This window comes from Durio zibethinus, chromosome 1 (assembly GCF_047325235.1).
Source record: "Durio zibethinus cultivar Kanyao isolate XHJ-2024 chromosome 1, ASM4732523v1, whole genome shotgun sequence".
Lineage (NCBI taxonomy): Eukaryota > Viridiplantae > Streptophyta > Magnoliopsida > Malvales > Malvaceae > Durio > Durio zibethinus.
In genome coordinates this window covers 30166984-30172733 of record NC_143162.1, presented here as the reverse complement: position 1 = coordinate 30172733, position 5750 = coordinate 30166984, and the positions used below count along the sequence as shown (strand labels likewise).

Here is a 5750-nt window from a genome sequence, read left to right as displayed (position 1 = left end):
CTTTTCATTTTGGCAAACAATTGAAGATAAAAGTTCATTTAGCCTTGAAGCCTTGGACAAGGCACGTGGGTGTGGTTCTAATCCAGCTATTTCCTCCTCTTGTAATCCAATGAATAAGAAAAAAATTAATTTATGTTTTCAAAAAGAATTGGTTCTTGTGTTTAATGTTTAAAATTCTGTTTCAGTGCACCATTCATCATTCCTTGCTACAAAGGTTTTTGAGTCATGGAAAAAGCAAGCATTCATCATTCTTTTCTATGTAACCGTTACACAACGGATTTCATAACTGGTAAGAAAATTCAAAAACACATGAAATAGAGAAAGAGAACAAAAGCAAAAGCCACACCCTTTACCTTTCCCAAGCTTTTTTTCAAATCCAACAACCTTAGACTTTATCTTTATCCCTATAATCCTATTATCATTTTGAATTTAGAAACCAAGGAGAAATGGGTTCTTGCATCAGCAAATGCAGACCCAATAAATATTACATCGAAAATTTTAGTCATGTTCAAGACAAGCTTGTGATCTCATCACAAACTCCAAAAACTTCCACTCCTGTCTCAAACATAATTTCCCCTTTGCCTCTTTCACCTTCCATTTCTTACTCTTCTTCGTTTCCTTCCTTTACATGTACCACTAGTAACACTGCAACAAGTTCGTGTTCATCGGTTTCAAGCTCAGCTTCGGTCTTGAGCTCCAAGGATAGGTCTTTTTCCAATGAGTTCTTGTGGACATGTGTTAAGGAGAACCCTCACGTTATTCGTATTAATTCAATCAAGGAAGCTTCTCTTGCATTAGCTACTGTTAGATTTCCTACTCAGGTACTTGAATCCCCGGTGAAACCAGTCGTTGCACTGGTGAAGCAGGCAATTCCATCAAGAGAGAAAGGCTCAACACCACAGATAAGAGACGATCAAGTTCACCATCAAAATTAACAAGACAAAAGAGCTTTCGAAAGGAGCCTGATAGACATAATTCCGCATGTTATTTGCCAAGCAGGAGTTTGAGGTCGCCATCTCCAACCAGGAGATTTAGCGGAGATAACAAAAATAGAGGAATACTGGCGAGTGCATCGAAGGAAATGTGCTCATCAAAGCGGATTGTTGGTCGGAAGGTAGATGCACTCAACTCTGTTTCTTCCTCTCTAAGAAAAGAAAATTTGAGGCCTTTGAGTCCAATGCTCAGCATCCATCCATCTGCAAGTACTCCATTAAAGTCTTGTTTGAAAAATCGAGAGACTTTCATTCACGGAATTAGTTCTAAAATCGATGAAAGTGCGCTGCGAGCACCCTTGTCGTCCCAGCAAGAAAATAACTCCATTACTATGGAGGATGTTGACAATCCTCTTATTTCCTTGGATTGCTTTATTTTTCTGTAGAAAATTAGTTTGCATGCATACTGAACATTTGTCATGTTCATGCATTATTTAATTTTCTTTTTCTTTAAAAGTTTCTTCATTGCTTTTTTGATTGTTTGTGATGGATGGGTTTAACAATGATCAATAGGATCAAATATTATCTACCGAATTGATATGTCAAGGTGTCTTATTAATTTTCTCAAATGTCTTGTTATATAAGATGGAAGTGTGAAGATTGTTATAAATTTTGACAATGTTTACTATGTTTTTTTATACGAAATTATAAGTATAAGAGAAATTATAATCATAATAAATAATTATATTCATATAAAAAATCAATGAATTAAATCTAACAAATAAATTAACTACCGAACTAACACATAATTATATAAATCTAATATAAAATTAAATTAAACTCACATCTAGATAAGATTTGAATATAAAACCTCAAACTTTTAAAACTTTTTCTTTGGCACTAAACCAAGCTCGTGTGGGAGCAATGGTGGCCTCCGTGATTGACTCATCTAGAACACAATTCCTACCGCTGTGCTTCCACATATTAAACCTTTTTCCATTTAATTAATTCACTATAATTATATGAATCTTTTATATATATATATATATATATATATATATTCGGTTGATGAAATCTAATTCGATTTTCAACAACACTACTGCATAAAGTGGCGCAAATAATATCTTTTTGAATTAATAAGCCGCTATGGCCACTAATTTAGCCTTTTCATGTTTACTAGAAAAACGAAGAAAAATTGAATTAAAGTCAAATTTGTTATTATTTTACAACTCAAAATGGAGTTTTCATTTGTCATTGTCTTTGACTTTATTTAATTTTGTCATTATACTTTTACTTTTATCTATTTTTGAATAAAAATAATGAAATTATAATATTTCATTGAATATTCCATTATTAATATAAGTGGTAAATTTAGTTGGTTTTCACCAATTCCGTTATTTTTTAAACAAAAAAAAAAATACTGTAATAATAAAATTTAATAAAATAGAAATATAATAAAAAAATTCAATATTAATCTATAATATAATGATAAGTTTAATTTTGATTTAAAATAAGCATTGACAGAAAGAGGAATCAATGATGGATTGTGTAATAAAATAATAGTGGAATATACAAAATAGAAAAATAGTTATAAAACCGAATTATTAGGTTAAAACTTTTTTATCTTTATTTCTTTTCATTTCTCAAATGGAACAAAGCCTAAAAGTTTTAACTATTCGATTGGATTTCATTTATAATTCATTTTATCGTAATCTTAAAATTAGTCAAATATAATAAAAAAATTATGTAATAATGAACTACAACTCACAACTGTAAAGTCTACGTGATACTTTCTTCGGGCAATCGAGATGCTAAATACAGTAGTAGGGTAGCTCAAAGCCTTGCTAGTTTAGAATGCAATTTGGATCAGAAACTTGTTTGTTTAGACTCCATACAACAAGATCATTTTTTCTCTCCTTGGGCCTTTAGGTTGAACAAAATCTGTCCAACTGTGACTTGGGCTGAAAAGCGGTGGATAAGAGCCCGTTTCACGAAGGTTCTTTATCAAGTACTCGATTGACTGGCAAAGAATTGAAGATCAATATCTTGAAACGAGAAGAACAAAAGACTGTCCAATTATCATGATCATATAAAAACAAGCAGCATTTGAAAATTAAAATTTGAAAAGTAAATAGCATTAATGATCCTGAATTTTCAGAAAAAAAATCATATTCATCTTTAAATTACTAAAAATCATTTGTTGATCTTTGAATTTGCATGTCTTTATTAAGTATCACTTATAACCACGTCTTGCGCGCGTAACGCGAGTTGGCTATGCTATAATTCTTTTTCCATAATTATTTTTTTATGAATATTCATTAATAAAGCAAATCCTGATGTAAATAAATATTATTTTTCTTCGCTTATTTAAAAAAATTACTATTAACATCAAAGTTAAAAAAAATAAAACAAAAAAAATTTACATTATTATAACTTGATTATTTTTTTCCTTTCCTTTCATATTTTCTTCTTTTCATTTATATTTTTTCTATTTATTTTTTATTTTTTAAATAGAAAATAAAAAATTTAAAAATATACTGAAAAAAAAAAATCAATCAAATTGGAATCTAGTTTGTACTTTTATGTATCATTAATGACAACTCTAAATTAATTAAAAAATATATAAAAATATGCATTTTTCCTTTTTTTTAAAAAAATAAATTGCAAAAAGAGCTGAAAATAAGTTGCCTTAATTTTTTATGAATAAGTAGAAATGCTAAAAACCTAAAGAAATCTAATTAATCAACAAGCTAAAGCAAAAAAAATTTTGTTTTGCGAAAAAAACTTGTTAAGTTCTATAAATATAAAAAAACCATAATCAAAATTTCACTTTTATTTCTAAGAAGTAATAAAGAGGATGGCATTCATTAGGCCAAATAAAGAGGCAATTTTGTATACCTAATTTCAACACAGGTATGTATAATGCAAGTGGAAGAGGTCCCTTTTCCGCCTTGGACGTTTTGGAAGGAATGATCAAACAACACAATTTTGTCCAGCCTAAGATGATAAGTAAAAAAGCACTTGGAAACAAGTAAACAAGCTTTAAGAAGAGAAGAGATAAGATTTCTGATCACCTTTCCCAGCAATTTGAGATAGTTGGTCACCTTCCCCTGCCTGGATGGGCCCATTCTGAATTTATTAAACAGAGTCACAGGATTCTCCATATCTATTCTCTGCCATTTCCATACTTCTGCAAAAGGTGAAGCAAATAGACACCACTCAGTTGAATTTTGTTGCATTACTATTTTAGAAAACGAAAAAAAATGACACATGAAAGATATGGGAAAGGTGATCTTGTATGTGCTATTTAATTTTTTTGCTTATGGACTCTTCAAGTACTCATTTGGTTTTGTATTATGTTACTTTTGTCTGTTTGTTAAAATTTATAATTAGATATATGAACTTATATTATATCAAGCACTTTATTCCAAGAGCCAATTCTGTTATGACTAGGCTTATTTGGCCTATGATAAGTTATGGCTAGTTATCGCCTAATCATTGTCATGTTATTTTTGAACCCATCACCATGTTATATGAAGAAAAATTGGTAAACGTAGACAACCAATTTTGTTTGAGGTCTTAATATTATTGGATCTCAAATTATATTTTGATATTAAGTTTAAAAAATCATTTTTTAAGCTAAAATTTAAAGGTTGAAAAGTATTTTTATTTTTTATTTTTGATAAAAATAACATAAATTTTTATTTTTTAAAAATATTGTGATTCTATTTAGATTGAAAATTTAAAGGTTGTGTTTCATTTTGGTAATTTTTGAGAATAAAGTTTTTACATAGAAAGAAAATGAAATTTGATAGGATTTTAATAGATTTAGTTGACAATAAAAATTTTCAAATTAAAAAGAGATTCAATCCTTATATAAACAACTCAATTTTAAACTCAGAAAATCAAAAAGCAACACAATTGAATCATTAAGCAACACAGAAATTTGAGCTTTGAGGGATAAATTCTTAAGCTAAAGAGATGAAGGAGAAGGAAATTCTTAAGGCTTTAGATTTTTTTTTTTTTTAGTTTAAATTATGAGAGCAAATGACATATTTGGAGGAGACCCCTGACCTGTGCTTCAACCTTATTTGACTCATGCATTGACCCATTTTTTAACTTAACCCAAACGTAGTTTTTCTTTTTATTTTTTTTTATTTTTTTTATTTTTTTTATTTTTTAATTGTTATTGAATTAAAAATAACGAAAAAAAAGATTTTTATTATGTTTTGATTACAAGTATTTGTATATATTTTCTTCAACCTTTTGAATTTAAAATTGTTTGACAATACAAACCTACATGATATTTTTCCATGAATGAAAAATGTTCTTTTTAAAGAGAAAACTTTTATGAAAACACTCTTAAGAGAATTTGTGATTATTGTTGAGAATAATTATTCCTAGTTGTTTCACTTACCATTTCATACTTCAATTTAGTTGAGCACCACACTATTCAAAGCCTAACTTCTCAAGTTCCACGATTCTGATTTTCACTTGACAAAGATGGATTTCCAAGTTAATGATCTTTATTAAGGTTATGAGCAATGGAATTTATAAAGTCTTTTTGAAAAATTTTTTGTAAGCTAATAGATGAGACACTTTTATAAAGAATCTAGATTTTGGTAATCTAATAAGTATCAAGACTATTCCAAACATATTATTACATACGTTTCTTTACAAAACTCAAACTTTTCAATTTCTTCCTTGGAGCATGATTACTGAAAAAGCCATATTCTTTAATATCCTTGTTTGACATCTTGATTTATGCAACATTCATTTTTTCTTTCATTACCTTAAAATTTTTCTTTACCCAGATCT

General features: G+C 28.7%; 1 pseudogene; it reads left to right on the top strand.

The window, feature by feature from the left end:
* Positions 1-326: 326 nt before the first annotated feature.
* Positions 327-1612, top strand: LOC111311220 (uncharacterized; annotated as a pseudogene).
* The last annotated feature ends 4138 nt before the right edge of the window (positions 1613-5750 follow it).